This window comes from Salmo salar, chromosome ssa09, assembly GCF_905237065.1.
Source record: "Salmo salar chromosome ssa09, Ssal_v3.1, whole genome shotgun sequence".
Taxonomy (NCBI): Eukaryota; Metazoa; Chordata; class Actinopteri; order Salmoniformes; family Salmonidae; genus Salmo; species Salmo salar.
In genome coordinates, this window is record NC_059450.1 from 15,198,491 (window position 1) to 15,225,788 (window position 27,298).

Sequence of the window (27,298 nt, forward strand, 5' to 3'; positions counted from 1 at the left end):
TGGAGGTCTAGATTTTACTCAGATCCAATTTAGACAACTAACTTCACATTTCATCTTTACAAAAACATTCTCTTTGATTTGGACATTTTCCACCCAACGTACAATGTATAAATATCAAGCATATACTAGGAAAACTCTTAAAGTTACAATGTTTCCGTAATAACGATGTCCTTTAACCTTTAATAACAAAACAAAAATGACATTAACTTTCATATTCCATCTATTGTCATTACCACCATTGTGGCTGACGGAAACCATTGTTCCAAAGTACATTTATTGAATGTTTAATGTTCTGAGGCCGGTTCTCCATAGTGAGAGGACAAAGGAATTTTGTCTGTTGCCTAAGATTTACAATGCGCGTGAGGGGTCATAAAACCCCCACATCTTCATACCCTTAGATCTCTCCTCCTCTGTTGGGGGTGAGAGATAATCTGTAGGGATATGATCTCCTGTAACCTGACCTGATCAGGACAGTCATGACAACATATACTGTAGCTTTCTATAATGCCTGTGTAAGGACCGACGCTGGAGATGAGAAGCAGGTACGGGGAGTCAACATTTATTCAGGACAGACAGGTAACAAAACAGGAACATCGTCAGCACACGGGTAAACAACGACAAACGGCAATTAATGCTGAAGCAGGGAACAGAGCGGGGAGCCAGACAGATATAGGGGAGGTAATGACAGAGGTGATTGATGTAATAAAGTCTGTGTGAGCTGGTGTGGAGGAGTCAGGCGCAGGACAGCAGATATGAGTAAAAAACGTATTTACTCAAAATACAAACAAATACAACGCAATGATGCGAGCCCACAATAACGGACCGTATTACTCACAAACAAACATGGGGGAACAGAGGTTTAAATAATGAACAAATAATTGTGGAATTGAAACCAGGTGTGTCAGAAAAAACAAATGGAAAATGAAAAGTGGATCGGCGATGGCTAGAAGGCCGGTGACGTCGACCGCCGAACGCTGCCCGAACAAGGGGAGGGACCGACTTCCAACAGTACCCACCCCTTGACGCGCTGCTCCAGCAGTGCGCCGACACCGACCTCGGGGATGACCCGGAGGACGAGGCGCAGGGCGATCCGGATGGAGACGATGGAACTCCCGCAGCAACGAAGGGTCCAAGACGTCCTCCACCGGCACCCAGCATCTCTCCTCCGGACCGTACCCCTCCCACTCCACGAGGTACTGAAGGCCCCTCGCCCGACGCCTCGAGTCCAGGATGGCTCAAACAGCATACGCCGGGGCCCCGTCGATGTCCAGAGCTCCCCGCTCAGACTCCTGGAGTGAACCAGCCACCATCGGCCTGAGGAGAGACAGATGGAACGAGGGATTAATGCGATAATCTGGGGGAAGCTGTAACCTGTATCTTACCTCGTTCAGTCTCCTCAGGACTTTAAATGGCCCCACAAACCACAGAGCCAGCTTCCAGCAGGGCAGGCGGAGGGGCAGGTTTCGGGTCGAGAGCCAGACCCGGTCCCCCGGTGCGACCACCGGGGCCTCACTGCGGTGGCGGTCGGCGCTCACCTTCTGCCGCCTCACGGCCCGTTGCAGGTGTACATGGGCGGCGTCCCAGGTCTCCTCCGAGCGCTTAAACCATTCGTCCACCGCAGGAGCTTCGATCTGGCTCTGATGCCAAGGTGCCAGAACCGGCTGATACCCCAGGATGCACTGGAAGGGAGAGAGGTTAGTGGAGGAGTGGCGAAGTGAGTTTTGGGCCATCTCTGCCCAGGGGATGAACGCTGCCCACTCTCCCGGCCGGTCCTGGCAATATGACCGCAGAAACCTACCCACATCCTGGTTTACTTTCTCCACCTGCCCATTGCTCTCGGGGTGAAAACACGAGGTGAGGCTGACCGAGACCCCCAGATGTTCCATGAACGCTCTCCAGACCCTGGACGTGAACTGGGGACCCCGATCAGAGACTATGTCCTCAGGCACCCCGTAGTGCCGGAAGACGTGAGTGAACAGGGCCTCCGCAGTCTGTAGGGCCGTAGGGAGACCGGGCAAAGGGAGGAGTCGGCAGGACTTAGAAAACCGATCCACAACGACCAGGATCATGGTGTTGCCCTGTGAGGGAGGAAGATCCGTCAGGAAGTCCACCGACAGGTGCGACCACGGCCGTTGTGGAATGGGTAGGGGTTGTAACTTCCCTCTGGGCAGGTGCCTGGGAGCCTTGCACTGGGCGCACACCGAGCAGGAGGAAACATAAACCCTCACGTCCTTGGCCAAGGTGGACCACCAGTACTTCCCACTAAGACAACGCACTGTCCGACCGATGCCAGGATGACCAGAGGAGGGTGACGTGTGTGCCCAATAAATCAAACGTTTGCGGACAGCAGATGGAACGTACAGACACCCAGCTGGACACTGGAGAGGAGTGGGCTCTGTACGTAACGCCCGCTCGATGTCCGCATCCAGCTCCCACACTACTGGTGCCACCAGGCAAGAGGCCGGGAGTATGGGAGTGTGATCCATGGACCGCTCCTCTGTGTCATACAGCCGGGACAGTGCGTCTGCCTTAGCGTTCTGGGAACCTGGTCGGTAGGACAGGGTGAACACAAAATGGGTAAAAAAACTTGGCCCACCTTGCCTGGCGAGGGTTCAGTCTCTTCGCCACCCGGATGTACTCCAGATTGCGGTGGTCAGTTCAGATGAGAAAAGGGTGACTCGCTCCCTCAAGCCAATGTCTCCACGCCTTCAGAGCCTTGACGACAGCCAACAGCTCCCCACCCCCCACATCATAGTTTTGCTCCGCTGGGCTGAGCTTCTTTGAAAAGAAGACACAGCGGCGGAGCTTCGGTGGCGTACCCGAGTGCTGAGAGAGCACGGCTCCTATCACAGCATCGGACGCGTCCACCTCCACTATGAACGCCAAAGAGGGATCCGGATGAGCCAGCACGGGAGCCGAGGTAAACAGAGCCTTCAGGTTACCAAAAGCCCTGTCCACCTCAGCCGACCACTGCAGTCGCACCTTCAGCAGTGAGGTAATGGGAGCCGCTACCTGACCAAATCCCCGGATAAACCTCTGGTAGTAGTTGGCAAACCCTAGAAACCGCTGCACTTCCTTTACCGTGGTGGGAGACGGCCAATTACACACGGCTGAAATGCGGTCCTTCTCCATCTCCACCCCTGAAGTGGAAATGCAGTACCCTAGAAAGGAGATGGACTGTTGGAAGAACAGACATTTCTCAGCCTTGACGTACAGGTCATGCTCCAACAGTCGACCAAGCACCCTGCGCACCAGGGACACATGCTCGGCGCGTGTAGCGGACTATATCAGAATGTTGTCGATATACACCACTACACCCTGCCCATGCAGGTCCTGGAAAATCTCGTCAACAAAGGCCTGGAAGACTGATGGAGCATTCATCAAACCGTACGGCATGACGAGGTACTCATAGTGCCCTGAGGTGGTACTAAATGCCGTCTTCCACTCGTCTCCCTCCCGGATACGCACCAGGTTGTAAGCGCTCCTGAGATCCAATTTTGTGAAGAAGCGCGCCCCATGTATTGACTCGATCGCACTGGCAATGAGAGGCAGCGGGTAGCTGTACCTCACTGTGATCTGATTGATACCCCGATAGTCAATACACAGGCGCAGACCTCCATCCTTCTTCTTCACAAAAAAAGAAACTCGAGGAGGCAGGTGAAGTGGAGGGCCGAATGTATCCCTGCCCCAGGATTCGGAGACATATGTTTCCATAGCCGCCGTCTCCTCCTGTGACAGAGGATACACATGACTCCTGGGAAGTGCTGCGTCTACCAGGAGATTTATCGCACAATCCCCCTGTCGATGGGGTGGTAATTGAGTCGCCTTCTTCTTACAGAAGGCGAGAGCCAAACCGGCATATTCTGAGGGGATGCGCACGGTGGAGACCTAGTCTGGACTTTCCACGATAGTCGCACCGATGGAAACTCCCACACACCTCCCTGAGCACTCTCGTGACCACCCCTTGAGAGCCCTCTGTTGCCACAGAATAGTGGGGTCATGACAGGCCAACCAGGGTAGGCCCAGCACCACGGGAAACGCAGGAGAATCAATAAGGAAGAGACTGATTCTCTCCTTGTGACCCTCCTGCATAACCATGCTTAGTGGAGCGGTGGATTCCCTAATCAGCCCTGACCCTAATGGTTGACTATCTAGGGTGTGCACAGGGAAGGGCATATCTACAGGAACAAGGGGGATCCCTAAACTATGAGCAAATGAACGGTCAATAAAATTCCCAGCTGCGCCTGAATCTACAAGCGCCTTATGCTGGGAATGCGGGGAAAACTCAGGAAATTTGATAAACACATACATGTGAGCAACAGGGGGCTCTGGGTGAGCCTGGTGCCAACTCACCTGGGGTGACACGATAGTGCCCTGCCTGCTGCCTCGACTCCCTGAGGAACCCCTCCAGCACCGACCAGCAGTGTGCCCTCTGCGGCCACACGGGGGAAGGCAGGTGTGCGTAATGATGTGACAGGTGAGCGTAATGTTGGGGAGTATGGAAGGCCAAGAGTTTAAAATCGTCTTACCCGGAACACGTAATTATCATTTTTCTCTTGATTTTTTCAATTGTCAAATGTCATTTTTTATACACGTGATTTTTCACCTGTCCAGTGTGTGTTTACAGGCGATTTGAACACTTATGGTCATATTTACAAGCATATTTTGTATTTGGTAGCTAACGTCACATTGTGATTTTTTAAAAGGTATTTATGAATTGAAAAAAAGCACATAAAGGCTTCATAATTCAGAAAGGTATTTTTTCATTTTAATTAGCATTCCATAATTTTTCCTTGTCTGAAGTATCAAGTAAAGTATCAAGTGTCTGTATGTGTATATATATATATATTATGTGTGTATATATATATATATATATATATATATATACACACATAAAACAATCCCACCAGATGGGATTGTTTTGTGAAAAGTACCTACTTTACCAAACCCCATTTATTTGATGAATAAATTAAAGCAATAATAGTCACTATACTTTCCAAACCACGAAGGCTGAATTCAAATGTTTTCTAAAAAGGAATTTATAAACTGTTACGGAGGCAGCGGAGGAAGGACCAAGGTGCACAACATTTGAGATAAAATAAGCTTCTTGTGCGTATGGAAAATGTCTGGGATCTTTTATTTCAGCTCATGAGACCAACACTTTACATGTTGCATTTATATTTTTGTTCAGTATATGTATATATGGATTCAAATAATAATGTTACTACTAGCTTGCTCTCTCGCTGCTTGTCATTGCTAATTGTTCTTCCTTGCTCATCCAAAGCAGGCTTTTCTCCTGCTCGCTAGTCTTCAGATGCTTGACTACATGGTCATCATGTTGTGGCTGTATCGTGGACATTGCATTAGAACAGCAACTAGATACACTCTTAGATAAAAGGATTCCAAAAGGGTCCTTCAGCTGTCCCCATAGTATAACCCTTTTTGGTTCCATGTAGAAACCTCTGTGGAAAGGGTTCTACATGGAACCCAAAATGGTTCTACTTGGAACCAAAAGGGTTCTACCTGGAACCAACAAGCGTTCTACCTGGAACCAACAAGGGTTCTTCAAAATGTTATCCTATGGGGACAGCTGAAGAACTTTTTAAGTTCTAAGAGTGTAGCTCAGGGGTTCTTAAACGTCTTCAGCCTGGGACCCAAATGAGAAATTCAGTGTTTCCTGGGACCAAAGCTTAGGAACATATGCAACTATACGTACATATTGGTACATTTCATTGCCTGTGTGCCTAAAACAAATGCAATATAGACAAAAACAAAGAACAATGAAATGAAATATCCATATAAAAATACAGTGTGGACAACAAGTATTTGATACACTGCCGATTTTGCAGGTTTTCCTACTTACAAAGCATGTAGAGGTCTGTACTTTTTATCATAGGTACACTTCAACTGTGAGAGACGGAATCTAAAACAAAAATCACATTGTATGATTTTTAAGTAATTCATTTGCATTTTATTGCATGACATAAGTATTTGATACATCAGAAAAGCAGAACTTAATATTTGGTACAGAAACCTTTGTTTGCAATTACAGAGATTATACGTTTCCTGTAGTTCTTGACCAGGTTTGCACACACTGCAGCAGAGATTTTGGCCCACTCCTCCATACAGACCTTCCACATATCCTTCAGGTTTCGGGGCTGTCGCTGGGCAATACGGACTTTCAGCTCCCTCCAAAGATGTTTTATTGGGTTCAGGTCTGGAGACTGGCTAGGCCACTCCAGGACCTTGAGATGCTTCTTATGGAGCCACTCCTTAGTTGCCCTGACTGTGTGTTTCAGGTTGTTGTCATGCTGGAAGACCCAGCCACGACCCATCTTCAATGCTCTTACTGAGGGAAGGAGGTTGTTGGCCAAGATCTCACGATACATGGCCCCATCCATCCTCCCCTCAATACGGTGCAGTCGTCCTGTCCCCTTTGCAGAAAAGCATCCCCAAAGAATGATGTTTCCACCTCCATGCTTCACGGTTGGGATGGTGTTCTTGGGGTTGTACTCATCCTTCCTCTTCCTTAGTCCAAAAAGCTCTATTTTTGTCTCATCAGACCACATGACCTTTTCCCATTCCTCCTCTGGATCATCCAGATGGTCATTGGCAAACTTCGGACAGGCCTGGACATGCGCTGGCTTGAGCAGGGGGACCTTGCATGCGCTGCAGGATTTTAATCCATGACGGCGTAGTGTGTTACTAATGGTTTTCTTTGAGACTGTGGTCCCATCTCTCTTCAGGTCATTGACCAGGTCCTGCTGTGTAGTTCTGGGCTGATCCCTCACCTTTCTCATGATCATTGATGCCCCACTAGGTGAGATCTTGCATGGAGCCCCAGACCGAGGGTGATTGACCGTCATCTTGAACTTCTTCCATTTTCTAATAGTTGCGCCAACAGTTGTTGCCTTCTCACCAAGCTGCTTGCCTATTGTCCTGTAGCCCTTCCCAGCCTTGTGCAGGTCTACAATTTTATCCCTGATGTCCTTACACAGCTCTCTGGTCTTGGCCATTGTGGAGAGGTTGGAGTCTGTTTGATTGAGTGTGTGGACAGGTGTCTTTTATACAGGTAACGAGTTCAATCAGGTACAGTTAATACAGGTAATGAGTGGAGAACAGGAGGGCTTCTTAAAGAAAAACTAACCGGACTGTGAGAGCCAGAATTCTTACTGGTTGGTAGGTGTTCAAATACTTATGTCATGCAATGTGATTTTCTGGATTTTTGAGGATCTCATCTCGGTACCTAATGGCAGTCAGGCTACCTCTGGCGAGCACATGGAGGGCTGTCTCTCACAGTTGAAGTGTACCTATGATAAAAATTACAGACCTCTACATGCTTTGGAAGTAGGAAAACCTGCAAAATCGGCAGTGTATCAAATACTTGTTCTCTCCACTGTATATTGTTTATTTTCCCCCATTAAAACACTCTTACATATCTGTCTAGGTTGGAACTGTTGCTGTTAAAATACAATAATTAATTTTCATTCTGAACTGGAATAAACTGATTGATCACATCACACAGGTGAATAACAGAACACACACACAGGCTTTTTGATAGTGCAACCCGGAGTAACAGTACAGATGAAACATGATCAGGCCTACTGTACATCTTACTGTAGAAATTATTGTTGAAAGAAAGTCTAGGTTGGAACTGTTGCTGTTAAAATACAATACATGTTTTTTATTCTGAACTGGAATAAACTGATTGATCACATCACACATATGTAGACCAGAAAACCTACACACGTACACAGTCGTAATGAGAGGTGTTTTCAACGAGCATGTCTATTCTGGGCTCTGTTTTTGACAGTGTAACACTGAGGTCATGCTCAGCATTGACACTGTTTCTGTACTTGTTTTTTTTTAAGTATTTCCGAGTTGAGAACCCTGACTCACATAGGTATGTGGTGCCAAACTGGACCAGAACATCTACTGTTTTCTCAGTCAGGCAGGAGACTGCTTCCTACAGTAGATGAGCAACCCAGAACTGTGTGAGTGTTTGCCTCAAAAAGCATCTTGCTTCAATCAGTTTATTCCAGTTAAGAATAGTAATTATTATTGAATTTTAACAGCAACAGTTCCAACCTAGACTAGTTTTCAACAATAATTTCTACAGTAAGATGTACAGTAGGCCTGATCATTTTTCATCTTCATCTGTTCTGTTACTAGGGTTGCACTATCAGTAGCTAGCTTGCTTTGGTGAATGTTAGCTATTAGCTGTGGACAAGGCCAGGGGATTGTTTGAAAGAGAAACTCACATCTACTACTATGAAAGGTAGTTAGTACTCCCTTATTTCTGCTTATCATCACCTGTTATAAAATGACAACAATGTCTTGCCGGCTGTCTTACTTTTCCACTGTCGAAGCACTGTTTCCTGAAGAATTCTGCCCTGTTCTGAAAGAACTCCCTGGGTTTACCACCATGGCGTGTATGTTTGGTCAGAACGTGTCGTTTTATTCATTTGGTTGTTTTGAGAGTCTCATTACTAAGCACTTCCCCGCACAAAACACATTGTGGGCGCTCCTCGTTATAAGTTTGTATGAAAGAGAGAGAAACTCATCGCTGTATATGCGTTTCATGACAGTTGAGCTCAGTCAGAACTTGTGGCTAGCATGAGTCCATTTGATAACAGCGGTGAGTGATGGCGAGTGGGACAGACAAGTCAGCGGCAGACAGCGCATCATCTGCTGCTGAACCACAACGCTGCATCGTGTGTGTCGCAGAGTGATCTTCAAGGAAACTGCAGAAAAAAGATCTGGTAAACCGCGAAGCACACGGGCATCTCCCTCTCACAGTCGCGCAGCTGCCAAACTGAGCAGAGACCGCTGCTAAGCAGCAGTGGATGTTCTAGACCATTTCAACTGGGGGGGCCAAGCTGGGGCCAGTTGTACTGTTAGAGGGGCCAGTTACATTAGACGTTATTGTTGTCATATCGTTTTCTTCACTGCATTGCAGGCATTAGCAGGCAAAAGACCATGTTCATAATCATTAGTGTTCCGCATTGCTGCTGTCTAATAAGGATGTAAAAAAAAGAACGATAGCAAAGATTTGTTATGTAAAAACTATTTCATACTCCACATTTAGGGGGGCCACAAGGGGGTCCAAAATTGTTGTCACAGGGGCACTGCCCCCCCCCCCCCCCGAACCGCCCCTGCTAAGCAGAGAGTGCAGATGCACTTGGCCAAATCGATTTCTGTAATTAATTAAATAATTATAAATTTACTCGGACATGTCGCAACTTACCATTAACAGCGTGTCGCGACCCATACTTTAAGAAAAGCTGGTGTAGCTTTATCAGGTAGACATTTTCAGGAAAACCAGCTCATTTAGCAAGCCAATAAAATACCTGTTCAACTTTGAAATATAGCTACTCAAGATAGAGATATTACCTTTTAACCTCTATGGGGCAGGCGGGACGAATTCGTCCCACCTACGTAACAGCCAGTTGAATCCTGTGGCGCGATTTTCAAATACCTTAAAAATCCTATTACTTCAATTTCTCAAACATATGACTATTTTACAGCTATTTAAAGACAAGACTCTCGTTAATCTAACCACACTGTCCGATTTCAAAAAGGCTTTACAACGAAAGCAAAACATTAGATTATGTCAGCAGAGTACCAAGCCAGAAATAATCAGACACCCATTTTTCAAGCTAGCATATAATGTCACAAAAAACAAAACCACAGCAAAATGCAGCACTAACCTTTGATGATCTACATCAGATGACACACCTAGGACATTATGTTAAACAATACATGCATGTTTTGTTCAATCAAGTTCATATTTATATCAAAAAACAGCTTTTTACATTAGCATGTGACGTTCAGAACTAGCAAACTTCCGGCGAATTTACTAACAATTTACTAAATTACTCACGATAAACGTTCACAAAAAGCATAACAATTATTTTAAGAATTATAGATACATTACTCCTCTATGCACTCGATATGTCCGATTTTAAAATAGCTTTTCGGTGAAAGCACATTTTGCAATATTCTAAGTACATAGCCCGGCATCACAGGGCTAGCTATTTAGACACCCAGCAGGTTTAGCACTCACCAATATCAGATTTACTATAAGAAAAATGGTCTTACATTTCCTGTTCTTCATCAGAATGCACTCCCAGGACTTCTACTTCAATAACAAATGTAGGTTTGGTCCAAAATAATCCATAGTTATGTTCCAACAGCGGCGTTTTGTTTGTGCGTTCTAGACACTATCCCAATGGTAAATAACGGTCGTGTGCACGGCGCATTTCGTGACAAAAGATTTATAAATATTTCATTACCGTACTTCGAAGCATGTCAACCGCTGTTTAAAATCAATTTTTATGCCATTTTTCCTTAAGCCGGATAATATCCACCCGAGGCTGCGCTATTATAAAAAGAGCCGAAGGAAAATATATCACTGGGTCGATCGGCGGCGCCTAATCATTGGGGTTGAAGATTTGTTTCAGCCTGAGGCGGGCCGGGTACAGGAATAACTACCTCGTCATACGGCGCTTATACCTAAAGAAAATTTTTTTCTATCCATATGTGTTTTCTATCCATATGAATAAGTATATGCATATTTAGTTACTGGAGGGAGTGGTAACCAGATTAAATGGTACTTTTGTTAATCTCTGTAGCAGATGCTCTCAACTCATCTGGGCACTGCAACAGCCAGATCTTATTCCCAATTCTATATTGTCTAGATTCTGCAGGGAGCTAGCCTGTTCTCCTAAAACATTAGCTAAGTTAGCCAACATGAGCAAATACATCTCAGCTTGCTAACTAGCAAAGCCAACCAATTACACAACAAATATACACAAAATAAACAATTATTTTCTAAACTATTATTTTCTAAACTATTCAACCAAATGATAAGTACAAATAACTATTGCTCTGTTCCACAATGTAACAACCATTAGTTACAGGCTAGACAGAAGACTATTGCTAGCAATGCTGTTTCAATGAAAATATGCTAGATAGCCAGCGTCAACTTTGTAGTTGTAATACTATGTGGAAAAGTTGTTTTAATTTCTTTCTCCATTTTTCTCACCAACGCCTTGCTGTAGCGTTTACATTCTGTAAATGTAATTGACTAATTGTAACAATTTGATCCATATTTTGAAATATCTCCCTCCCTGAGTAAGCGATTCCTAGGAACAGGCCAGAAGTCAAACTCACGGAAATTAAGGTGGGAGGGGCTACAATGTGGTGCTTTCAGACGCATGAAATGTACCCGTTACTAGTGATGGGCATTCCGGCTCTTTTCAGCGAGCTGGCTCATTCGCCTCAGCTCACCAAAAAGAGCCGGCTCTTTTGGCTCCCAAATGGCTCTTAAAAAAAAAATACGTTTTGTATTTTTTCAAGTCAAACAGTTTGCTGTTAAAACAATTCTAATTAAATTATTAAATGAAATCATACTTTACCTTAACCACAATGTATTTAAAAATGCATTGGTTTCTTATGAAAAAGAATGCTATTAAACATTTCCATTTAAAATATAACTTTTCAATGTATATAAAAAAAATGCATATACATCTAACCATTCAAAATCGCTGGAAATCGGTGGCAATCATTTTAGCCAATGCAATATCAATTTGGCCTTGTTTTGCTACAGACATCGATTTTGGCATAAACTGGTCCATAGAAGACTGCGTTGCTGTGGGTCGCAGAGTAGGCCTACTTGACTGAGTGGGTACATCTCCACGTGTGGAGGTGCTGGCTCCACCACTATCACTAGCAGGCCCGCTTGTTTCTCCAAGCTCCGCTACAGCTAGCTTCACAACTGGGTGCACAGTTTGCATATGCCGGAGTAGGTTGTACGTAGAACCGGCTTTATATGAGATTTTGTTTTGGCAAATTCTACACTGTGCTCTAACATTGTCTACATTATTAAAATGCATCCAAATGCTACTGTGCTTCCAACTCATTTTCCAGCTGTTGTTTCCACAGCTGTCCTTCCTCTCTCTCCTCGGCTGCTAAGTGTGTGACTGTGAGTGAGTTGGCTAGGCCCTCCCTCACGCATCTTTGGTTCATTGGTTGACACTGCGTGTCTGATTGACAGGAACAACAGGTGAGGCTGTTAGTCTGAGCAGACAGTCAGAACGAATGTGTGTGCGCTTGAGCATTTAGGTCTATATTATTTTATTTATTTTTCATTCTTTGAATGGGGCAGGCGTGTCAGCCTGGAAACACTTTGGAACAGATTACCAAAATTAAAATCACTTGGAACTGATTTGCTGGTGTTTTTCTAGTATTTTATGACCAACAATATGTATCTTTTTTTATTTTTTTTAATTCATGATTGAGCACCTCACGCTAACTGCAAATGGTTTGTTGTCTGATTGAGGGAAATACTGTAAGTTAAGAGGACTCTATGTATTTTGAAAAATGTGTCTTTGAGGATTATAATAAATACCGCTTTGATGTCATACAAGCAAGCCAAACACCTGCGAGTCCAAATGCGCACTTCACATTTCCATATCATAAAACTTGTGTCATATACAGTGTCAGCGTTTATGACCACTATGTTTGATGTACAGTTAATAGATGACATGGCGTCATACTCTGGGTTGTTTTGAACCGAATGAGCCTGTTTGTCTATTGTGAAGAAGATTCACCGAAAAGTACAGTAAATGTAAAATGCACATAACATCAACAGTGTAACGTTTGGATTCAGTCTTGTGTCAGGTGAACTGATGTGTCTAATAATGTTTCCATTATCTCCAAACTATTCCCTTTTAATTGCAACCATGGTTATGCATATGCATTTCATATGTCTTCTGGAAGAAACATTTCAATTTTGACCCCTATCCATATAGGCCAATTCCCACGAGTGTAAAGGGTTCATTCCTTAATTAACTCAGGAACCACCCCTGTGTGGAAGCGCCTGCTTTCAATATACTTTGTATCCCTCATTTACTTAAGTGTTTCCATTATTTTGGCAGTCGCTGTAAGTGCGGGCAGCGATTCAGAAATATGATCATGAGGTTGAATATTCATTTGAATTTCAACTTTCTCAATGGAGGAAACACGTTGTGCTGTGTCACCACTGTATCAGCTGTGAAAAGCTTGAATTATAAGTCATGTAGAGAGGAAGCACACGTGTTTTAAACAGGTCTTTCCAGTCAGGCAGATACAAGGTCTCCAGACCCAGTCTAGTGACAGGGAAAACAGTGCCACGGGGGATTGTCTACTCCCTAGAATGAGATAAAGATTATGACAGTTTCTTCCTGTGAAGAGAGTGATTGGTGTACAGAAACATTGCTCCTGTCCTGAGACCGCAGGGTGGGACTAGGGGGGTGACTCCAACATCCATGTAGAGCTTAGTAAGGTCCACAAAAGGAAATGTAGGGGCTCCTGTCCTGCTTTAAATACAAGCAGACAGGAAGACCTAATGAAACCAATTTCCTTGAGTCTTTGCATAGGAAATGTCTATAGGGAAGGAGTCTGTGCATATAGTATATAGGCATGACACTGAAGTCCTGCTATTGTTCAAGGAATTACCACTTAACCAGGGAGCAAAAGTCACAAATAACAGTACTGTGCAGTTCTCACATTGTCTGTAGCGTTCCCACCTAATCAATAACATCCATTACTCTGGTGCTGTGTCCAACTGGACAGCAAGGCACTAGATAGGAAAGGCTCTTGTCTGTGGTCCATGTGATGAGAGTATAGCAGAGCAGTGACACATTGCCTTGAACCTTAAAAGGTGCTCCTTCACACCAGTGCTGTGCTCCTGCCAAGCACTGTAAACTACCATTACCCCAGGCAGAGCAAGGTCAGCAGAGGATAGACGGAGAGTGGAGGAGTGCAGTTCAGGTTGCTGGCGAAGTGTGTGTGTGTGTGTGTGTGTGTGTGTGTGTGTGTGTGTGTGTGTGTGTGTGTGTGTGTGTGTGTGTGCATGCGTGCGTGTATACCTTCCCAGCTGTTGCAGGGACAAGCTGTAGTAGTGCTGCTGGTTTGTAGCTACATCTCTCATGTTCAGCTTGGGGGGGACAAGGTTGTTGTTTATCTAATCTAGCAGCTAATTGATCCGATTAGAGGAAGGAGGCCCTTGGTGTAGCGACAGAGAGGCTCCTCTGGCCCCTTCAGTGAACTGGGGAAGGAGAGCTGCTTTAAGGGCACGACATGCACAGCTGGTGTATAGGCCTCAGAGAAAGCATGGAGTAGAACAAGTCTAGCAGACGTATTAGTCTGGGGGGAAATCATTCTCATCATCATCAATTCTGCCTGAGTTCATTATGGGAGTGTGTGTCTGACTCCAGGAACAAACATTTTGTTAACCTTGTTTTTGAAAGCATATTGGAAACGCGCAGACATACAGACAGACCTAGAGTATAGTGAACGCACACACATGCACACACATTTCCTTTCCTTCCCTGCCTAAGCAAGTCTGTGTCAGACTCTGGCATCATTACTGAGAAACATTTGAGAAGTGATGCTTTTAGCATTTTATCTCGGCAGGCTTTCAATTTCAAATAAATGGTGGTTTAATTGACCCTGGTCAGTCAGTCGACTGTTCCACCATCCCCAGCCTCCAGTTGGCTCGATGGAAGATCAGTCACCTAGCGCATCTTTGTTTTCATTTCAACAACTCTCTGCTTGTTATGTGCTAGATGCCTCGCTTAAAAAAATCCACTGGGGCTGATGTGCTTGATCTTATCTTGCTGCAGCTTTCTGCTCCCCTGATTGCGGGGTCATTGACACATATTTTGAATCTGACTATTATCTTGGGTGCTATCCCCAGGGTTTGGAAGGCGGCCTGTGTGCTCTCTCTCTCCACAAAAGTGGTGACCCCTCTGAAATAATTATCATCCCAATGTCGAAATTGTCTTGCCTAGCAATTTCTAAAAAATCCTTAATCAACTGTCAGCTTAAATCCATCCTAGCTACGAGATATATTCGAAGAGTTCACAAGTCTGGTTTTTGGCCTGGTCATAGCACCACCTCTGCTGCAACCTTGGTTTTAAATTATCCGGTTAAGGGTATGGATAGGAGGAAGCACTGTGCTGCCCTCTTTATTAACTTATCCAAGGCTTTCAATATTGTTGATCACTGTTTATTGATTAAAAGATTGTGTGCAATCGGTATGGAACAGGCGTCATGTAATTGGTTAGAAAATTACTCAACCGACAAGACACAATGTGTTTTTTCTGATGGTGTTAAGTCAGGTTTCCTTAATATTACAAAAGCTGTCCCACAGGGATACATTTTAGGTCCTGTACTTTTTACTGTCTATATAAACAATGTTGGTTGACCTGCAAATGTTTTTTTTTACGTGCACCTGTATGCAGATGAGACTGTTGTGTATGTTATTGCCCCCAAGGTTGACCAGGATCTTTCGGAGGTTCAATCTGCCTTCATTACTTTGCAGAAAGCCTTTATTGAATTGAAATTGGTACTTAATGCAGGTCAAACAAAGTATATGCTATTCTCCAAATCACATACAAATGTATCTGATGATTTATGCATACAGTGCATTTGAAAATATTCAGACCCCTTTTACTTTTTCCACATTTTGTTACATTACAGCCTTATTCTAAAATGGATTAAATCACTCGTTTCCCTCCTCAATCTACACACAATACCCCATAATGACAAAGCGAAAACAGGTTTTAAAAAGTTATTGAAAAGAAATACTGAAGTATTCAGACCCTTTGATATTAGACTCTAAATTGAGCTCAGGTACATCCTGTTTCCATTGATCAGGATCCACCTGTGGTAAATTCAATTGATTTGACATGATTTGGAAAGGCACACACCTGTCTATATAAGGTCCCACAATTAACAGTGTATGTTGGAGCAAAAACCAAGCCATGAGGTCGAAGGAATTGTCCGTAGAACTCCAAGACAAGATTGTGTCGAGACACAGATCTGGGGAAGAACACCAAAAATATTTCTGTAGCATTGAAGGTCCCCAAAACACAGTGGCCATCAACACTCTTCAATTGAAGAAGTTTGGAACCACCAAGACTCTTCCTAGAGCTGGCCGCCCCGCCAAACTGAGCAACCGGAGAGAAGGGCCTTGGTCAGGGAGGTGATCAAGAACCTGATGGTCACTCTGAAGGGCAACCATCTCTGCAGCACTCCACCAATCAGTGTTTTCAGGAAGAGTGGCCAGACGGAAGTCACTCCTCAGTAAAAGGCACATGACAACCTGCTTGGAGTTTGCCAAATGCACATAAATACTCTCAGACCATGAGAAACAAGATTCTCTGGTCTGATGAAACCAAGATGGAACTCTTTGGCCTGAATGCCAAGCGTCCTGTCTGGAGAAAACCTGGCACCATCCCTACGGTGAAGCATGGTGGTGGCAGCATCATGCTGTGGGGATGTTTTTCAGCGTCAGGGACTGGGAAACTAGTCAGGGATCGAGGGAAAGATGAACGGAGCAAAGTACAGAGAATCCTTAATGAAAACCTGCTCCAGAGTGATCAGGACCTCAAACTGGGGCTGAAGGTTCTCTGTCCAATAGGACAATGACCCTAAGCACACAGCCAAGACAGCGCAGGAGTCGCTTCGGGACAAGTCCCTGATTGTCCTTGAGTGACCCAGCCAGAGCCTGGACTTGAACCTGATCGAACATCTCTAGAGAGACCTGAAAATAGCTGTGCAGCAACGCTCCCCATCCAACCTGACAGAGTTTGAGAGGATCTGCAGAGAAGAATGGGAGAAACTCCCAAATACAGGTGTGCCAAGCTTGTAGTGTCATACCCAAGAAGACTCGAGGCTGTAATCGCTGCCAAAGGTGCTTCAACAAAGTACTAAGTAAAGGGTCTGAATACTTATGTACATTTGATATTAAAGCTATTTTATTTTTGATAACTTTGCAAAAATGTCTAAACCTGTTAATGCTTTGTCATTATGCGGTATTGTGTGTAGATTGATGAGCAAAAAAAACAATTTAAATCAATTTTATAATAAGGCTGTAAGGTAGCAAATGTGGAAAAAGTCAAGGGGTCTGAATACTTTCCAAATGCACTGTATGTACATTGGTTGGTGCGCACATCAATCGTGTTTCCACTTCTAAGTATCTGTATTGACAAAAAGCTATCTTTCAAAAAGCATGTTGATGAGTTACAGTGGGGGAAAAAAGTATTTGATCCCCTGCTGATTTTGTACGTTTGCCCACTAACAAAGAAAGGATCCATCTATAATTTTAATGGTGGGTTTATTTGAACAGTGAGAGACAGAATAACAAAAATATCCAGAAAAACGCATGTCAAAAATGTTATAAATTGATTTGCATTTTAATGAGCGAAATAAGTATTTGACCCCCTCTCAATCAGAAAGATTTCTGGCTCCCAGGTGACTTTTATACAGGTAACGAGCTGAGATGAGGAGCACACTCTTGAAGGGAGTGCTCCTAACCGCAACTTGTTACCTGTAAAAGAGACACCTGTCCACAGAAGCAATCAATCAGATTCCAAACTCTCCACCATGGCCAAGACCAAAGAGCTCTCCAAGGATGTCAGGGACAAGATTGTAGACCTACACAAGGCTGGAATGGGCTACAAGACCATCGCCAAGCAGCTTGGTGAGAAGGTGACAACATTTGGTGCGATTATTCGCAAATGGAAGAAACACAAAGGAACTGTCAATATCCCTCGGCCTGGGGCTCCATGCAAGATCTCACCTCGTGGAGTTGCAATGATCATGAGAGCGGTGAGGAATCAGCCCAGAACTACACGGGAGGATCTTGTCAATGATCTCAAGGCAGCTGGGACCATAGTCACCAAGAAAACAATTGGTAACACACTACGCCGTGAAGGACTGAAATCCTGCGCTCAAGAATACATATACATGCCTGTCTGAAGTTTGCCAATGAACATCTGAATGACTCAGAGGACAACTGGTGAAAGTGTTGTGGTCAGATGAGACCAAAATGGAGCTCTTTGGCATCAACTCAACTCGCCGTGTTTGGAGGAGGAGGAATGCTGCCTATGACCCCAAGAACACCATCTCCACCGTCAAACATGGAGGTGGAAACATTATGCTTTGGGGGTGTTTTTCTGCTAAGGGGACAGGACAACTTCACCGCATCAAAGGGATGATGGACGGGGCCATGTACCGTCAAATCTTGGGTGAGAACCTCCTTCCCTCAGCCAGGGCATTGAAAATGGGTCGTGGATGGGTATTCCAGCATGACAATGACCCAAAACACATGGCCAAGGCAACAAAGGAGTGGCTCAAGAAGAAGCACGTTAAGGTCCTGGAGTGGCCTAGCCAGTCTCCAGACCTTAATCCCGTAGAAAATCTGTGGAGGGAGCTGAAGGTTCGAGTTGCCAAACGTCAGCCTCGAAACCTTAATGACTTGGAGAAGATCTGCAAAGAGGAGTGGGAGGAGTGTTGTTATTCTGTCTCTCACTGTTCAAATAAACCTACCATTAAAATTATAGACTGATCATTTCTTTGTAAGTGGGCAAACGTACAAAATCAGCAGGGGATCAAATACTTTTTTCCCCCACTGTAGTGAAGACATTTGAAATTAAAATGGCTTCTTTTATAGGAGTAGTTCATGCCTTTCATTTAATAGCAGAAAACACATAATTCAGTTGACATTCATACCGGTTATAGACTATGGCGATATTGTCTATATGAATGCAGCTGCCACTCTATTGAAGCCTTTGGACACAGTTTATCATGGCGCACTATGCTTTATTACGGGCGATAGGTTCAGTACACATCACTGCATTCTGTATCAGAAAGTAGCCTGACCCTTTTTTAAGTCTGTAGATCGATGCATGGCACTCTTTTTGTGTATAAAGCCCACCTGCATAAACCTCCGCAGTACCTTACTTCCTTGTTAACTTACAGACGTACAAAATACAAGACCCAGTCTCAGGGCTGACTAACTCTGGAGATCCCTTTGATCTCTACTAAGTTAGGTAAATTCGCTTTTAGTTTTTTTGCACCTTACTTGTGGAATAATCAGCAAAGTCAGTTAAGAACAAATTCTTATTTTACAATGACGGCCCATCCCGGTCAAACCATCCCCTGACCCGGACGACGCTGGGCCAATTGTGCGGCGCCCTATGGGACTCCTGATCACAGCCGGTTGTGATACAGCCTGGGATCAAACCAGGGTCTGTAGTGATGCCTCTAGCACTGAGATGCAGTGCCTTAGACCGCTGCGCCACTCGGGAGACCAAAACACACGTTCATGCATTGATGTGTGTCATGTACACAGTATTGATGTGTATTGATGTAAATACAGGGCTCATCTGTCAAAGACACCTTGGTCTCAGCATGACTCCCTGTCAAAGTAAAACACACACACACACACACACACACACACACACACACACACACACACACACACACACACACACACACACACACACACACACACACACACACACACACAGCCACCGTAGGGTACATATCCACTGTATGCTTTAGGAGGAGAAAGATAAACAATTGTAATTACAAATACTGCCCTATCAAACTCATTTACATGCTTTTGTAAAGCTATAAACACACTAAAACGAATGCTTGTGTTTGCATGGTAATCATACTGTGGCATTTTGACACTCCTAAAGAGGGGGCCTAATACAAAGGGTATAAATGATTGATAGCACGTGGATGTAAATCAATATTCATTATTATGTTTCTATTTTGAGATGAGTGTTGGGTTGCCTGTCTGTTGTTTTGGCATTGTATTCAATGGCAGTGGCAGTGATAAATCTATATTGTGCTTTTTACTTTGATTCCTGTCTCTACAATGCTACCATCATATCATCTATGTGGGTACTCACGTCTCTCCTTATCTCCATATTATGCATGGTTTCTGAGTTTCTATGGTAACAAAACTGGTAAAAAAAAAAAAAACACTTGAAAATGCTGTCCTTGTATGTTGTGCTTTTGTTGTTTGCAGTAACCTTGTTTGATCAATGAGTTATGAATTGACCAGCCACTCAAATCAATGCCATCTCACTGTTCTATCTCATCTTGACCACATGCACAGTATCTGATGGTAACAATGTGCTCTTGTCTCTCTTGGTTCTCTCTTGGTCTGTAGAATCACAGTGCACACTGTGTGGTGAGCCAGAAGGTGAGTGTGCCTCGCCGTTCAAAGCTTCTGTCATAATGCAGGTTTATGCAGTGTTGGAAGGGAGAGAACAGGGGATCATGGTCTGGAGCAGTTTTAGCCCAGCACTAATACACTTGATTCAGCTACAGGTTCAGACTAATAACTGTGATTAGTTGATTACAGAATTTGAAACAGATATGTTAGTGCTGGGCTGGAACAAATGCCGCACACCCAGTAGGATAGATGAACCATTCTGTCAGAACTGCTTTTCATCACTAACTAATCATTGGGGAGATATGTGCTGGGGGGCTGCTGTAATATCTTGTTAACAGACATATTAGATGTTACCGGATGTCTTAAAGCTTCTTAGTCATTGAGCCTCTTCTTCTTATATACCGGTACCCCTTTCAGTGGCTGACATTTAGAAATCCTCATTCTTGAAGTGGAAGCCATCTTAAAGTAACTGCCCTGTGGAAATCTCACTTTAAAAGTTCACATTCTGTTCACTCATATTCAAATAATGCTGTTGACTCGTCCTATACTCGTATTTGTGGCTAAATCATAAATTGGAGAAAAAAATACTTAAATTTTTTTTTTCAAACAGACCATTTCAAAAATGCTTACTATTTCCTCATAGAACATGATGTCACCTCCCTGAGCAGGATGAGCTGGTTAATCAGTGGTCTAGAGGAGGATGAGGTGGCCAATCAGCAATCTACTTGCGTGAATATTTTTAATTACCAGTATAAGGCCACACCATTTTGTTGTTGGGGTACACCCACACCATGCCAACACAGAAAAGCTGCCGTTTAACATACTTAATTTAGATATTTTGGAAGGAAAACTCTTTCACTCATTTTGTAAGTAATTACAGGTAATTTTTCATAGAAATCTGGAAACACTGGGCAGTTACTTTACCAAGGCACAGCTGATGTCATCCCTCATCTTAAAGGGGAAATCTGCATCTGCTACATCCATTTTATTTTATTTCAAATTGGTGTTAATTAGTCTTTAATAATAAAATTACTTATAAATGCCTCATGATCTTAGTTCAACTGTCATATTCCATCACACTCCAAATGAGTTTGTAAACAATGTAATTGTTAAGAAACACTGTATTGCCTCAAAACATGGTTTAGGTTTAAACTTTAATTTTAATCTCATGGATGGTCAGTCCTTGCATCTATAGCTCTGTCTATGAGAGTGGTTACATTTCTCCAGCCCTATCCCTCAGCTGCTTACCAAATCAGTGGCGGGGTGTAGCTTTGTTGTTGTTTAAACTGCAGATTTCCCCTTTAATGGTCTTTATGTAAGGTCTGCATGCATTAGGCTTTGATTGTTGGAGTGCTTTTGTGTCATTTTTCTCACCGCTGTATGTGAAAGCTTGTGCTAGTCATTATCCTGTCATTGCTTCATCCAACCAGCTCACTGAAAATGTATGTTGCTGTATCACATTTTGTCTACCTCTCTGTCTGTTTTCCTACTTGTACAACTGCACACCATGTAGGCAGCTTTTACCTCTTTTGCTCCGATGGAATTGAGAAGTATGAAATCAAGAAATGGCAGAAACATTTTAATGTGCAGTGCCTTCAGAAAGTATTCACACCCCTTGAATTTTTCCACAATTTGTTGTGTTACAGCCTGGATTTTAAATGGATTCAATTGAGATTTTGTGTCACTGGCCTACACCCATAATGTCAAAGTGGAATGATGTTTTAAACATTTGCTTAACAAGTCACATAAGTTGCATGGACTCACTCTGTGTGCAATAATAGTGTTTAACATAATTTTTGTACCCAACCCATACAATTATCTATAAGGTCCCTCAATCGAGCAAGGAATTTCAAACACAGATTTACCTCAAAGACCAGGGAGGTGTTCCAATTCCTCACAAAGAAGGCCACCTAATGGTAGATGGGTTAAAAAAAAAAAAAAAGCAGACATTGAATTTCGCTTTTAGCATGGTGAAGTTATTAATTACACTTTGGATGGTGTATCAATACACCCAGTCACTACAAAAATACAGGTGTCCTTCCTAACTGCCGGAGAGGAAGGAAACCGCTCAGGGATTTCACCAAGAGGACAACAGTTACAGAGTTTCATGGCTGTGATAGGAGAAAACTGAGAATGGATCAACAACATTGTAGTTACTACACAATACTAATCTAAATGACAGAAAATAAATCCAAAACATGCATCCTGTTTGTAATAAGGCAATTAAGTAAAACTGCAAAAAATAGCAAACAAATTAACTTTATGACCTGAATACAAAGAGGTATGTTTGGGGCAAATCCAACACAACACATCACTGAGTACCACTAACTGAGAATCATTCATATTTTCAAGCATAGTGGTGGCTGCATCATGTTATGGGTATGCTTGTCATCAGCAAGGACTAGGTCGGTTTGTTTTTGATAAAAAGACACGGAATGGAGCTAAGCATAAGCAAAAACCTGCTTCAATCTGCTTTCCAACAGACACTGAGAGACAAATTCACTTTTCAGCAGTACAATAACCTAAAACACAAGGCCAAAGATACACTGGAGTTGCTTACCAAGATGACATTGAATGTTCCTTAGTGGCCTAGTTACATGCCTTTGTATTAATCAACAATCTCCACTGGCTATCCATCAATCAGAGTCTGTATTGGTGGCAGGGAGCTCATCCGGAAATCAATATCCATATCCTTGGTTTTCTTGACATTAAGTAATACATTCTAAATAGGAGTGGTCACACCATCCAACAAACTCCTCCACCAGTGGGCCACCAGCCAACAAACTCCTCACCTCTTCATCCTGTGAAAGACTCACGATAACCGAGTTATCTGCAAACTAAATGATATGTCTAGAGTCGTGATTACTCTAACAACCATTAGTATACAGTACAAACAACAGAGGGGAAAGGATGCACCCTTGTGGTGAGCCAGTGGCGGAGGATAGTGTGACCTTCCTTCAGTGTCAGGGGAGAGAGCGTCCAGAAGGGACAGTTGGGGGCCGGACCGGGCAGAAGGGAACAGATCATCAGGGCCTTTATTTTGAGCTCCCAGCAGGCTTGATGCTCCAGAGTCAGGCTGCTCATGTCACTGCTCATTGCCTCTGAGGGCCACAAGGCCACAAAGAGACTGATGTCCCCCTAGACCCCCACAGCCTGGAGGACGTGTTAGTCAGAGTGAGAGGGAGAGAGTAAGCGTGAGAGAGAAAGGGTGAGCGAGAAAGAGTGAGAGAGAGTGGAAGTGTTAGAGGATGTGTGAGGGAGCTTGATTCCCTCCAGGTAATCCCAGCTGAGATAGAGTTTAAAGAACTGACAACATGCACATATTATCTCCATGCTTATGCACCGAGTGCTGAGCCATGAGCAACAGCCCTAACACACACACACAATAAACAGTGACATCGTCCAAAAACGCCAACGGAGAAAGCCAAAGCCTGGACAGGAAGGGAAAGCTGGCAGGCTTTATCTTGTTGAAATAAATCAACATGCTATAGTTCACAGCATAGAGCAAGCAGAGAGGCGCCATATCTTCTGTCATGTGTCCCTTTGAGCTAGAGGGATTGTGGGCTTTTCATCGTCCCTCTCCTATCATGCCCGGTGTTGATCAGATGGATTTACAGCTAAGATTGTGTCCCTCGGGAGCTCATCATCACTCTGTTACTCTGTTACTCACAGGGTAATACCAGGGATTGACACAAGGGCCCCAGGTTGGGATCCAAAACTCTTTCAAGGTCCACAGGGAACTGTGCAGTTTAGAAGTGTTTATGCTTTAAAAAAAGTGGCGATAAAAAGATGCAAATTTGAATAAAATGTTGTTGTTTTCATACTCAGCCGTTTCCGTTGGGGATATCTCAAGGTGCAGGAAAACCACTGTTAACTAGGTTTTTCCATCCAAAAAACTCAAATGACATCTTCTGTGGGGTAGTTAGTCTGGTGAAATGTGCCGGGACCTGAATTTATATTCAAATAAGCTATGAGATGACCTAAACAAGATGGACCATTTCAATAATACTGCACACTCATCTAGTTTGATGAATACATGGAAATACATTACTGGCCCAGCTGTCTGAAAATTATTTGTTTTGTGGAGGGGGAAAAAGAAAACATGAGCTTCAAATTGGTCTTTTTAAGACCTAGAGACCATAATGAGTTAGCAAACGTGCTTTCATTCATACAAAGGAAAGGGTCATTTTAAACAATCATCGTAGCAGAGAGACCACATTGTTTTCCTGCTGTCAACAACAGGAATGTAGGGCAAGTGAGTAATTCAATTTGCTTTTAAAACACAATATCTAGCATGTTCATCGAACTCTCTGCGAAATGATGCAGGTGTCCTATCCTTCAACCCGTTGTTTAATATTCACTTGCCATTACTCCAATCTTTGCCTGGTTTCTCCTTTTGTCCATGTCAACAGGAGGTGTTTTACTATAAATAAGGCATTTACTTAGGACCTTCTGAGGCTATTGACTGACTGAGTGGAGGAGATTGGTGGTGTGGGTGGGTACGTGGTTTGGTATGCTGTGGGCATCGCAGGGAGGCAGGAAGACAACTGTGGTTGTTAAGGCAGGCAGGTCACTGATGAGAGAGAAGGGGGGTTAGACAGAGAGAAAATGAGGGAGAGTGAGAAAGAGAGACAAAGAGGAGAATAAAAGGGAGAGAGAAACAGAGAAACAAATAAACAGATAAGAGAGAGAGAGAGAGAGAGAGAGAGAAACAGAGAGAGAGAGAGAGAGGGGGAGCCTCATGTCGAGACCCAAATGAGCATGTCACTGTGTGTAAATGCCAGGAGAGATAAGAGCAGAGTCTGGAGTCTTTGAAGCGTCATGACCTGCCCTCAGAGCAACACTTATCAGCCCACACAGTCAATGATGCACAGATCCCTCATATTGAAGAGATCATCGCTGTTAGTAGGCCTCCACATATAGCATCATATTTACTATTTACAATATTGGGTGAAACATCCACAGTAGGCTTGTGTGTACTTAAAAAAATGTAAATTGTTAACCAATGAACCAAAGAAATTGGCATAAGGGGAGTACATTTTTTGGAAGCTGTTGTTCTTAGGGCCTTGAGTTGTGCGTTACCTATAGGTGACTTCGAGGTCTCTGCTGGATTAATTATATGGTATACATATTAAAAAAAAAAAAAAGTGTTCCAAAATCAATGTAAGGGTAATTGCAGCGGATGTGAAATATATGGTGTAATAATAACGTCCATGCTCCCAAGGGGTGGGGGACATGCTCCCAAGGGGTGGGGGACATGATAATGTAGCCTACTGTGGGCTCTTCAGTTTCTCATATGGCGATGCAATATACTGCAATTCTGTCACGGCTGTTCGAAGGATTGGACCAAAATGCAGCGTGTTCGTAGTTCCACATATTTATTAAACGTGAAACTGAATGCAATACATAAATAACTTGAAACCACAAACACAACCAACTGTGACGCAGAGCGGAAACCACACTACTCAAAAGATATTCACCTACCAAACAGGAAGAGAAAAAGCACTACTTAAATATGATCTCTAATCAGAGGCAATGAGGATCAGCTGCCTCCAATTAGAGATCAACCCCAAACAATCCCAACATAGAAATAGAAAAACTAGAACTTAAACATAGAACAACCAAAAACACACCCTGTCACGCCCTGCCCTACTCTACTATACTATAGAAAATTACGTCTTACTAGGGTCAGGACGTGACAAATTCAGTATCCCATATCAGAAAGTAAATTCATATTGTTGGAACATTTTCCATCCCAGAACAACAAAATATAACTCATATTTATATGCTCTATGGGTCTACCTACCAGACTGTAAAATTCATTGGTATTCAAAGTCTGGTTTGCGAGGGAACTGTAGTGGGGTTGCGAAAATGATAGTTATAATGTATTTTGTGGGAACAAGAAATTAAGAGTCCAGATTATTCTATGGGACAATATTCAAACTTTTTTGAGAAAGATAATTAGAACAATTTAATTTAATTGAGTAAATGTATTTATTGGTTTCTTTTTATTTTGATAAGAGATGAAAATGTAATGAAAGGTTATTTGTTGATGTAAAAATCTAAACTTAATGACTAAGGTTGTGTCATTATGTTTGGGTTGAGGTGGTGTCGCAAGAAATTATTGCTGAAAAAAAATGGGGTCCCCAGAAATGATTGCGGAAAAGATTCAGACCCAGCTGAAAAGCTTGAATACCACCGGTCTAATTTCATTCTGGGAGACCATTTTACTGTATGCTCTTGCCCCACGGGGCATTACGGGGGTGCTGGAGCTCCTGGTATATTTCGCCCTAATGCATATTCCCCCTGAGCCCAGAAAACATTGTTCCATATTGAATTGGGCCGCATGGATTTTTTTTATCTCAAAAGCCATTTAAATTGTTTAGAGACTAGACGGGCAGGACGTGTGCCAGGCTACAGCCGAAGGTCAATGCCCATTATAGACCAGGGTAAAATGGGATGGGACTGTAGATAGCAACAACAGCATAGCCAATATAACAATACTGTACACATGCCCTGTTTCAGTAGGCCCTATGAAGGCTAGGTCTGAACCATAGTAATAAAACAGGTCCAGTGGATAGTGTACCAGTGGATTTCTGTGAATTTCACAGCTCTGAGCAGAACACAACATTGCCAGGGCTTAGCATCTCTGAGTATGCCAATGCAGGGGCTTTGTGTCACCAACAGCCATCTTAGAAAGAAAGTAACGTCTAAAGATTGCCTCCAGCAGCCCAGTGAAGTGGATTAAGCAAACATGCCATTAAAACTGCAAGCAGTTTTTACCAGGCGCAGGAAGGCAGACCCACTCTCCAGCCTTATCGTCAACTAAGCAACGTCTCTCTCTCTTTCTCTCTCTCTCTGCTCTCAGCCCAGCTTGCTCCCAACACAACCATTTCTGCAGCACTTTTCCCCTCATTTCCGAGTTATTTCTTGTACAATTTGTACTGAGGTCAGTTACGAAGCAAAATTGATGGAGTCTGAGAAAATACTTGTATAACAAACCTCTAGACCACCCAGAGAAGACTAGGCACTTCCTACATATCATTCCTTCCCATTTCTGCTCCAAAGTAACCACGGTAAGAAGCGAGTTCACAGGCAGCAAGTCATTGCTGTGGCTCGATAGCTGACATTGCCTAAAACATCATGTCATGAAATCCAAGTTCAATGTGAGCGCAGCATGACGATTGTGTGATGATAAATCCGTCTCATGGAAGAATTGCACTATCACAGAGGATACACAGAGAAACCCTCCTCTCAGTTCAATTCAAAGGGGAT

At 43.5% G+C, this 27,298-nt stretch overlaps 1 protein-coding gene across 2 annotated transcripts in view; it reads left to right on the plus strand.

Moving 5' to 3' along the window:
• Window positions 1–27,298, plus strand: part of LOC106610776 (disks large-associated protein 2) — a 187,644-nt gene that overhangs the window by 69,920 nt on the left and 90,426 nt on the right. The window contains exon 1 of one of the 2 annotated variants that reach the window (XM_045723418.1): window positions 20,022–20,050. The exons of the other annotated variant lie outside the window; for it this stretch is intronic. The gene's annotated coding sequence lies outside the window, so the exon portion shown is untranslated. Of the gene's footprint in view, window positions 1–20,021; window positions 20,051–27,298 lie in introns of those variants that run through there. 2 annotated transcript variants of the gene reach the window in all.